The 11,768-nt window shown below is 45.0% G+C and overlaps 1 long non-coding RNA gene across 1 annotated transcript; it reads left to right on the top strand.

The window, feature by feature from the left end:
- The first annotated feature begins 3,069 nt into the window (after positions 1-3,069).
- On the top strand, positions 3,070-11,175 carry LOC140384849 (uncharacterized). Its single transcript, XR_011933171.1, has 5 exons — positions 3,070-3,234; positions 6,214-6,257; positions 9,076-9,186; positions 9,538-9,648; positions 10,198-11,175. It is a non-coding gene; the product is annotated as an uncharacterized lncRNA (long non-coding RNA).
- Positions 11,176-11,768: the final 593 nt, after the last annotated feature.

Below are 11,768 nucleotides of genomic sequence, written 5' to 3'. Positions count from 1 at the left end.
AGGTTTGTTTTACGCTTTGGGGGATTTTCTTTTCCATTGACCTTGACGTTCAACGGTCGTCGATCCTTATCGCTCGTTTTGCGCTCAGGCCCAAGATCAATTTCACCCACTCCTCGTCCTCGTGACATTTCATCCAATTAGTGCTTTTGGTGAAGTTGCAATTCTGATTGAGCCAAGATAGCGAAACGGCATAACTGCTTAAATCTTGGTTTGGGTTAGTCGATGGGATAAGATTCACGCTCAGCAAAATAATGGCGCCAAAGTGCGACATTGGGGATAATTTTAATACAAAAGCAAAATATTGCGTATGCTGGATAATGTAAACAGGAAAATGACTCAAGGGATCTAGGAGCATCTGTGGGCAGAGTCAAGGCTTCAGATCTGCGACCTTTAATCAGAACAATTTGAACACCTCATAATTCAACGCTTTTATACTACGTTAAAGACCAGTCCGCCCCAATGAAGTGCCTTCAGTATACATCCAAGTGGAAACTCCTCTTACTTACTGACATTAATATTCCACACACAAGATTACTTGTAGGCCCCTGCTGAAAATTGCCAATCGATTCAACTGTTAGAAATTTGAAATGGACGTCAAGGGAAATAAATCGTGGGTATCGAGAGAATGGACCGAAGTGGGACAAATGGAGATAAGGTAGAGATCAGGCATAATCTAAATGAAGGCAGAGCCGGCTGGACCGGCCGAAAGGCCCCCTGCCCCTATGTCCGCACTTATACTTTGTATTTGTGTTACGACAGGAGGCCGAGAGAAAGCTTCTTTCTGTCAAGGGGGGAATTCTGTCCCATGTTATATTAAACGTAAAGCAGATCCATTGGAAAATAATAGAGCAATTCTGAGCCTTTGCTGGGAATAAAGACTAACATAATCATGAAACTTAATAATGTTTCTAATTTAATAATTCTCTTTTACGAGAATTTAGGAAGTGTAAACATATGAAGAAAATATGTTGAGGGATTTGATTGTAATGAACAACAGAATAATGCAAACCTAATTAAGGATTTTTCCAATTAAATGGTGACTGCGGAGTGAGCGGAATGTCAAAAACGAGAAAAGATTCTCCAGGCAATCCGTGCCTGAAATACTCAATGAAATTGTAGAAGGGCAACATCCCTGGAATTATATAAAATATGAAGTGAAGATTATGTATTCGATTTCACTGTGCATAATAAGAATCTTTATTGTCACATTAACTCTGCAATGAAGTTACTGTGAAAATCCCCTAGTCGCCACATTCCGGCGCCTGTTCGGGTACGCGGAGGGAGAATTCAGAATGTCCAATTCACATACGGGACATGTGGGAGGAAACTGGAGCACCCGGAGGAAACCTACGCAGACACGGGGAGAACTTGCAGACTCCGCACAGACGAGGGGCGAAATTCTTCCCCAACGGCGCGATGTCCACCGACTGGTGCCAAAGACGGCGCCAATCAGACGGGCATCGCGCCGGCCCAAAGGTGCGGAATGCTCCGCATCTTTGGCGGCCTAGCCCCAACATTGAGGGGCTAGGCCGACGCCGGAGGGATTTCCGCCCCGCCAGCTGGCGGAAATGGCGTTTGTTGCCCCGCCAGCTGGCGCGGAAATGCGGCGCATGCGCGGGAGCGTCAGCGGCCGCTGTCAGTTTCCCGGCGCATGCGCGGGAGCGTCAGCAGCCGCTGTCAGTTTTCCGCGCATGCGCGGGAGCGTCAGCGGCCGCTGTCAGTTTCCCCCGCATGCGCAGTGGGGAGAGTCTCTTCCGCCTCCGCCATGGTGCAGGCCGTGGCGGAGGCGGAAGGGAAAGAGTGCCCCCACGGCACAGGCCCGCCAGCGGATCGGTGGGCCCCGATCGTGGGCCAGGCCACCGTGGGGGCACCCCCTGGGTCAGATCACCCCGCGCCCCCCCCAGGACCCTGGAGCCCGCCCACGCCGCCTGGTCCCACCGGTAAATACCAGCTTTGATTTACGCTGGCGGGACAGGCAATTTCTGGGCGGGACTTCGGCCCATCCGGGCCGGAGAATCCAGCGGGGGTCCCGCCAACCGGCGCGGCCCGATTCCCGCCCCCACCCAATCTCCGGTACCGGAGACTTCGGCGGGGGCGGGGCGGGATTCACGGCGGCCAACGGCCATTCTCCGACCCGGCGGGGGGTCGGAGAATGACGCCCAATGACCCAAGTTGGGAATCGAACCTGGGACCCTGGCGCTGTGACGCATCAATACTAATCACTGTGCTACCCGCATGGAAGTTGTGATCTACTCTCTCATATATAATTAGTAATAAAGCACTGTCCTGTTGAGAAATATGTTTCAGGCCTCGGATCCCCCTCTGGCGAAAGTTCCTTTTGTAAAGGCTGCGCGATCGGAAACACCCACCATTGAAATGTTGTTTAATCATTGTTAATGCACGGATTTTAATCTATACACATAGTAACACCGAGTGTGGAAACTTTATAGACATTGGGCATAACTCAATTACACACCTGTTTTCAACATTAAATGTAAAAACAAAATATGTTCAGCAATATATGAATTATTCGGACAACGGATTTTTAAAAAATGAATGTTTAGTATAGCCACAATTCTGAGAGAAAAAAGTGAGGGGATTTCGTTGTTCGTGACGCTCCCTCCCATGGATTGGGACAAGGAATCTCGCTTGGGTCTTCTCAGCAAAAAACGCTCCCATTCCAGGAGCTGACCTTCCAGCCGGGACAGTGATCCCATTGTCACCAGCTCTGGGAGATTTATCCTCCCTGTATTCGTTCGCAATACACCCAAACAATTTTTGTACGCCATGAAATTATTTTTCAAATAATTGCAAACACAAGGTTAAAGAAAAAAGAGAGCACGGATAATTATTGTCACATTAGGAATGTAACAACATAACAGAGGTAGAAAAATCATAATGTTTTCATTTAAATTGTGTTATTTTTCTCGATTGAAGCTCCCCCAACTCCCCTGAAAATCGTTCCGATTGAAGAGAATTCAGCGACTTCTCTGAAGTTCGAGTGTAAAACGGCTGCCTTTTACCCAGAAGATTTCAAAATCTCCTGGCAAAGAGATGGTGTGGAAATTCTGACCGGAATAGAAACTGTGATAAACGAGACAGCGGAGGGTCTTTTTGCGGTTTCCAGCTCTTTGGAAGAGGAAAGGCCTGTCCTGAATGGAGTAGTTTATACCTGTCTGGTATCTCATATCTCCCTTCAGGTGCCCGCCAGTGTCAGCTACACCGTTAACCGAGGTAAGATTGGAAATAACTACGGCTGTGAGCACGGGAATGGCTGCAACCTGTAGTTATTTATTAGACATGTACCTGAACAGCTTTTGAAATTCGAATATACAGGGTGAATGTGGCGTGTATTTATTTCCAATGTCACATCAATTGAATGAATTGAAATTAAAATGAATTAAAATTATCAAGGTGGTTTGTAACTGGAGGAGGGAGAATTTCTCCCTGAAAAGATCTGAAACTGGAGATTGATCTGGGAACCGCTCAAAAACGGACAGCGTATTCCTCCTCACGTTCTTGGCAACATTTACAGCGAGGAGCCCGGGACCCGCTGCAAGCTGCAGTTATTTATTAGACATGTATCTGAACAGCTGTTCAAACTCGAATACACACGGAGAATGTGGAGTGTATTTACCCACAATGTCATATCAATGGGAATCAATTACAATAATCAAGATGGTGTGTAGCAGGAGAAGGGAGAATGTTTCTCTGAAAAGATCTGAATCGAGAGGTTGATGTGGGAAGCGCTCAAAAACTGAAAGCTTATTCCTCGGCAAATTCTTGCCAAATTAAATTAACTTACACAGAGACAAACAGTTCGGTTTTAACAGATTTACTGTTACAGCATGTGCATTTAAGTTCAATATATGGGAATATTATTATCATCATTTGTTCTCAGCTGTTTACACCATAAAGTCAGAAACGTCGCTCCCTCTGGCTCCCTTTCTGTCTTTCTTTCCTTCAGACCCCTATCTCCACCTCTCCCCACATCACTTTATGTGAGCCGCTGTTCAGTCTTGTTTGATAATGCTCTGTGAAACATCTTAGGACGTTTAACTATGTGGAAAGCGCTTTACAAATGCAAGTTTCATCTGGAGTGCACATCTGGAGTACTATTTGCAGTTTTGTTTTCTAATGAAATTATACAATATTTTTAGAAGCAGTTCAGAGAAGTTTCACTTCACTGATTCCCGCGTGAAGAGGTTATCTTATGATTTCACCTTCCCATTCGACCTATTTACTCCGTTTATACACTTCCAATTTGCTACACCAGGAATTGTTAACGCTCTGTGTTTTTTTAACAATATCAGTGCGGGAGAAGATCTGTATCCATTGGAGTTTAGAGGAATGGAAGTATGTTTTGAAACGTTAGATCCTCATAAAACTGAAGGTGGCACGATGGCGCAGTGGTTAGCACTGCTGTCTCACAGCGTTGAGGACCCGGATTCGATCCCGGCCCTGGGTCACTGACTGTGTGGAGTATGCACATTCTCCCCGTGTCTGCGTGGGTCTCACCTCCACAACCCAAAAGGATGTGCAGGGTAGGTGGATTTGCCAGGTTAAATTGCCACTTAATTGGAAAAAAAGAATTGAGTTGTCAAATTAATTTTTAAACAAGGTCCCCATAAAACTTAACAGGATGGATGTTGAGAGGATGTTTCCTCTTGTGGGAGAATCTAGAACTAGAGGACACAGTTAAAGAACAAGGGGCCTACCATTTAATAGGGGCAATGCTTTTTTTTTGTTAGGGGGTCGGTAGTCTGTGGAATTGTAGCCCGAAGGGAGCGGTGGTGCAAGATCTTTGCAAGGCCCATCGAGTCTGCACCAACCCTCCAGAAGAGCAATCCATCTTGGCCCACTCCCCCGCCCTATCCCCGTAATCCCGGACATTGATCATGGCCAATCCACCTAACCAGCACATCTTTGCTGGACTGTGGAAGGAACCCGGAGCACCCGAGGAAACAGGCTCAAACACGGAGAGAAAGTGCAGACTCCACACAGACAGTCATCCAAGGTTGGACTCGATCCCGGGTCCCTGGTGACGTGAAGAAGCTAACCACTGTGCCACCGTGCTAGTCCAATCAGAAGCCGACTGCGCCTTTTTGTAGTGGACTTTATTTCCTCCATAAATTGCATTATTAACGTGTAGTTGATGTCGTTTGATAAACGTTATAATTATTGTACAGCTACAGCTAAAAGAAATGAAAGTGGTCGAGCTCCACTGACATTATGGGCTATTATTCTGAGAGACACATTTGCAACTCGCCCTTTGTGTGATCCTCGCTGTGTTCCTGTGTGAATCTCACTGTGTTCCACAGTTTCTTATTTCAATCATTTGTTGATCCTGTAGGTGCCAAACTTCCACTCATTATTGGATGTGCAGGTGGCATATTGGCTATTTTACTGTTGATAATTGTTTTAACAAGACTCAAATTTAAAGCATCAGCTGGTAAGAACCTTTCGGTAAATAATAGTTCATTATAGAGGATCAAGGAGCATGTTGCTGCACCTTTAATTAATAAAATTGACGCCAAATGAGCGTCACGTGATTGAGTGTTGAAAATGACGATGTAAAGCGGATTTTGAATTGCAAATATTCCACCTTCATATTCGTACCACTCACTCGATTGATAGACTTCTAATTTACACCCGAAATTATTAACACTGTGTGCTTTATATACAGTATCAATGGATTGGATTGGATTGGATTTGTTTATTATCATGTGTACTGAGGTACAGTGAAAAGTATTTTTCTGCGAGCAGCTCAAACAGATCATTAAGTACATGAAAAGAAAAGAAAATGAAAAAAAATACATAATAGGGCAACACAAGGTACAAGCAGGAAGATATCTTAAAATATTTAAGTATTATTTCGACTTCCTGCGATAATGTAAAACAGGTGATTTCGAACTAACAGTCTTTCTATCTCCCCCGAATTTTATTTATGTTGCAACGTTGCGGGGTTAAAATGGGCTGCAACGCCTTATCACATCTTTCACTCCATTGCACAAAGGCAACTTGATTGACCTTGGGTGCAGCGCCACTGTGTTAATGAACAGGTATTGCACATCATACTGCAGTTGACGCTGCTGAACAGTCACAATCCAGGTTTCCTCACTTCATACACAGTAAATATGTTTTGCAGCGAAAGCGTGATACTGGTTTCGCCGGTGCGCTGATTCAGTTGTTCATGTCTTCTCTTTCTTTCAGGTAATAATAGAAATTCCGTGGAATCAGCTCAGAGAGAGGAACCGGTAGGGTGACAATGTTTATTTCATTATATTCCATAAAGGTGAAGTGGGGATTGGGCAGAAGGGGGGGATCATAGAATTATGTAGTCCTATAGTCCTCATTTTCCTTCTTTTCAAACATTGCTCCAATTCCCTTTCTGCGGTTTCTGTTCAATATTTTGTCGTCACCCTTTCAGTCAGCGCATTGCAGATCGCAACAGCAAGCTGCGGGAAAATCCTCATCTTCCCCATTACAAAATCTGAGTCCCCTGGATGGCGAACAAACCACCGATGAAAACGGTTTTGCGTCGTTTTCTCGAACTAACCCTCTCAGAATCCTCTCTGCTGCACGAAAAACAATCATAGTTTATCTAGTCTCCGTCACATCACTGAAGTCCCTCAGGCCTGATACCATTCCAGCAAAGCACCCCTCCAAGGACGTGACATCCTTCCCAAAGTGCAGACCCAAAGTGGGACAGCATTTCTATGTGAGGCCTGGCCAGTGGGTTTCAAATGTTTAGAATTGTTCCTCGCTTCTGCTCCTTTATTTCTAACTGCCAGATAAATATTTTTCTTTACAATAACAGATACTTCTGAGTCCTGTCCCCTTACCTAATTCAAATTATTTCAAAAATAAAAAATAACCAGATGTCTCGTTGTTTAACGTAGACATTATTACCACAGGGAAAATTATCAGGAAGGTCCCAGTGTCTGTGCCCACCTCAGCTGCATTGGCTGAGCCAGGCTGAGACACTGCTACTGCTACCTCAAATGGCCTGAGAACTGCATCCCCGGATTGCGCAGTGAGGGTTTGCCAGCGTTTTGACTGCTGACATCCACCTTGGAATGGAACTTTCTGGAAGTGGAAGGAGGACAAACTCAGACTTCGCTGTCAGGTCTTCTAATGGACTGCAGTAAGATGACCATTACTCCCAATAAGCTGCGGGGGAGCTGGAGGTAATTGGGGAAAGAAAAACGTGTATTATTCATCAGATAGTTATTAGCGGTTCCCAAATCATGACGATTTTAAATGAAGGTAAATGTATTGAGCACTCTGGGTTCTATATTTAGACCATTGACCAGAATTTGAATTGGACTAGCCGTATATCTACATGGCAGAATATCTAGTGCAAAATATATAAATGGCTAGTCAGAGGTTCTATAAGAATATAACAATGAAGAGAGTAGCTAAAGTCAATGTTGATCCCTTAGGGGACGAGACTGGGAAGTTAATAATGGGAAATTGCAGAGTTATTAAATCAGTATTTTGCTTTGGGTTTCATGGTGGAGGACACAACCATCCGAATATTAACAGGTAAGTCAGAGGTTGTTGAAAAGGAGGAACTTAAAACAATCGCCATCACGAGGGGAAAGGTCCTGAACAAACGTTTGGGATTTAAGGCAGACAAGTCCTCCAGGCCGGATGGCCTACATTCTAGGGTCTTAAACAAAGTGGCAGCAGAGATAGTGGAGGTTCCAGTGGATTGGGAAAATGCTAATGTAATTCCCCTGTTCAAAAATGGAGAAAGGCTGAAAGTAGGAAACTGTGGATTCCAATTCATTTAACATCTGTTCTGGGTAAATTGTTGGAATCATTATTACAGAACAGGACATTTGGAATATTAAAACGTAATCTATCAGAGTCAGCATGGTTTTATGAAGGGCAAATCGTGTTTGACTAATTTGCTAGAGTTCTTCGAAGATGTGGATAATGGGGTTCCTGCAGATGTAGGATATCTGGACTTCCAGAAAGCGTTTGATAAGCTGTCACAAAAAAGGTCAATACACAAGGTAAGATCCCACAGAGTTGCCAGCAATATATTAGTTTGGATAGAGGATTGACTAACCAACAGAAAGCAGAAAGTGGGGATAAATGTGTCTTTCTGGTTAGCAAATTGCAATTAATGGAATGACACAGGGTCCGTTCTCAGGGATAAAGTGTTATATGGAGCAGGCAGGAAGGTGGAGATCAAGCCGAGATGAGATCAACAATGATCATATTGAATAGCTGGGCAGGCACGAGGGGCTTAATTGTCTAATCCTGCTCCTAGTTCTTGTGTTCTTTATGTTCTTATGTAAACACTTCAGCTACAAGAGCAAGTCAGAGGCTAGGAATCCTCCAGCGAGTGTCTCGCCTCCTGACTCCCCAACGTCTGTCCACAATCGACAAAGCAGATGTGAATACAATTGAAATACTTTCCCCTTGTCTGGATGAGTGCAGCTCTACGACATTCAAGAACTTCGACATCAGCTAGGACAAAGCAACCCATTTGATTAGCACCACATCCACACAACAAATCCTTCCAACACCGACACACAGATTCAGCAGTGTGTACCAGCTACAAGATGCACTGCAGTAACTCACCAAAGCTTCTCAGGCAGCATCTTCCAAACCCACGACCACTGACATCTAGAAGGACAAGGCCAGCAGATAGATGGGAACCCCAACACATTGAAGACCCATTCCAAGCCACCCACGATCAGCACTTCGAAAGACATCGCGATTCTTTCAATATCGCAGGGTCAAAATCCAGGAATTCCCTCCTTAACAGCACTGTGGATATACCACATGGGCTGCAGCGATTCAAGGGCAAGTAGGACGGGTAATAAATGCTGGCTTAGTCGGCGAAGCTCACGTCCCTCGAATAAATAAAATAAAAATATTCTCCACCCTGTTGGTGCGATATTGGATACAATCATTGAGATTGGAAAGAGTTCACTTGCAGCCCAGGTTTATCGTTTCGTGTCTGCATATTTACACTTTCAGAATTAGTTAGAATGACGGTAGCTGGCTACAGAGGCAGAGTCGCCGCTTTCAGCATTTCATATCTTATTTTTACAGGTTACACAAAGACCTAGTGAGCAAATTGCCGCCTACGCGAGTCTGAACTTTAGAGAAGGCAGAGGACCCTCCAAACCGAGGCACGAGAAAGAGCCCACCATCTATTCCCAGGTAGGACGGAGACATTGAGGCGAACACTCTTCAATCTATTACCATACAAGATTAACACTCCACAATAACCGTCAATACTGCGAAACTGTACAGAATCTGAGGAGGTGGTTTTGACTTGGTGCAACAGAATTAATCAAATCCTAAAGTTTTGGCGGCTCTCCCACTGACCTGTTTGGAAATAGCAATGTGCAGAGATGTAAATCAGGCTGCGGAATCTTATGATAGGTTTTACACAACAGCAGGGTCACTATTATCCCAGTTGCTGTTTGCGGTCTGTCTGAAATTAGGATTGCCCTCAACTAAAAGAATAAGAAATTCACCTGGTGTGTGTGGAAAATATCTGTTTTACAGACAAAACACGGAACCGACAACAGCCTGTCCCTGTCCTACGCCACTGTCCAAACTAGCAGCAAGAATAATGAGAACCCCAGACAGAGGGAGGAGAGGACGGTATATTCCCAGGTAAATCTCAGTTCATTTATTGTGACAGCATCGATGTTATGTGATAGGACATTGAGTCGTAGGAAATGGGAAGGTCCCATGTTTAATCTATTAACTGTGCTGAGGAAGCTGAATTCAAGCAAGGTTCCTCACTGTTGCCTCGTGTCCCAGAGATCGGGAGATCAGTGGGAGCGGGTGGAAGGGCGGCTGAGAAGTCTGACCTGGGGCTCTCCCCCGCGGGATAAGCAGGTCACAGCGGCTGTCGAGCCTTAAAACGGCCTTGTGTAATATCAGCATTCCAAACAGAAGTGTGGAATTAATTTTGCTATTTTAATCAAACTATTAGCCTGCTCCTTTAAATGAGCTATATTAACAGGCAAACTTATTTTATATGAAGCGTCAACTGGGATTTCAATACGATTTGGGGCTGGCTGCAGAGAATCCAAAATCCGTTTACAATCTGAAGTTGCAAATAATGAGGAAATTACATCACAGTCTTTTGTAAATCTTGAGTGTCTCAACAATGATTGGCGATGGGATAACGAGTGATATTAAATATTACTTTCACAGACTAAACAAAGGGGCGGAGATAACAAGCTGACTTACGCCGCCTTGCAGTTTGCTGATTCCAGGAAACCATCCAAAGGTCAACAAGACAAAGGCACAGTGTATGCAGGAGTGAAGGTGACAAAGAATGAAAGAAGCTGAGAATCTAAATGCCGGCCGAAGCGCAAGAGATTTATGGACCAGTTCGATTATAAACCCATCACTGTTTACATAGATTGCCGCCAGGCTAAGAAGTAACTTTCTGGACCATCACATGCATCTCCTTTGCGTTCGGAAATTTGAGTTGTCGGAATTGCTCGCTGGGCCACGATTGAACCTGTCCAATATTTGGGCCCTTTCCGTACCCAGGGCAAGGTTTCCAAAACCAGTTTAAAGTTGTCGGCAAATTGAACATCTACTTGGAACCTCGTGTTCCGGATTTCAAACCTGCAGGGTGATTTTATCGCGATATTATCAACGAATGGTCATCAACAGTTTGTAATGTCAACTTGTGAATCCTTAAAACGTAGCTTGCCTGGTTTGTGATCACAACATTCCACGAGCAGTCCCCTGAAGTCTAAGAAACGGACAATCGATTCAACTTAAAAACATATTCATTTCCATTGTTTAACGAATAACAATTGCCTTTTGGAGTCCGTGGTTTCCTGGTTACTGCTCGGTGTAGCAGCAATCAAGCGTTGTGAAAAATACCTGGATTGTGGTCTTTTCAGTCACAGGATAGAGAGGGAGGAGAAAGCCATTGCATCCAGAATACAGCAAAATGCACCGAAACTGCTTCAGAAATTATTCTTTGAAATAGCCCATTTCCAATAGATAGATGGACAAGCTAACAGGCACAGAAAGACTCTAAGTTCAGAAGGTGAAAACATTACTAAAATGCAGCAGACGCTGCATTATACAACTTTCAACCAAACTTTATGCAATGTTGTATTCAAGTTAAATTGGGGGGAAAAAATTGTAATAAAACCATTACTTACGGGAGATGGAATGTGTTGAAGACAAGAGTACAGGCAGTGCCGACTGTAACATAGAAGAGATTTACATCTTGCCGCTCCAAGGAAGCATAAATCAGTTAGAGCCGAATCCTGGAGATCCAACAGGATCAAAGGTATAGCACAGCTATCATGGACTCTGGCTGATGTCCATCTGCCTGTGGTCCGGCGTTGGGGGTGGGGAGTCCAAGGCGCTGCAGTGTTCCGGCACCTCCCTTGCGGGAGTCACCGGTTCAGGCCACATCACCTGTTCCTCCCTTGGGCTACTCCATGGGATGGAGGTGCGATCAGATCCAACCATTGTTGGAACCTGCTTCGGTGCTCTGTCAGGTGGATGTAAGGGATGGGCTGGGCTGAGCTGGCGGGGGGCGGGGGGGGGGGCAGATGTTGGGGGTGCAATGGGTGGGCCCTGTGGGCGGCCTGGGCTCCGCCCCGTCCCCGACCGTCCCTACCACCACCACCCCAGGGATTCGGTGGGACCATGTGATGGGATGGTAACTTGCTTGCAAGGATCACCCAGGTGGACGGTGGAAAGTGCTACCATGGGCAGGAGGAAGATATTGACAAACGATGTGGAGCACC

This window comes from Scyliorhinus torazame, chromosome 10 (assembly GCF_047496885.1).
Source record: "Scyliorhinus torazame isolate Kashiwa2021f chromosome 10, sScyTor2.1, whole genome shotgun sequence".
NCBI classification, from domain to species: domain Eukaryota; kingdom Metazoa; phylum Chordata; class Chondrichthyes; order Carcharhiniformes; family Scyliorhinidae; genus Scyliorhinus; species Scyliorhinus torazame.
This window is presented reverse-complemented; position numbering and strand designations above follow the sequence as displayed.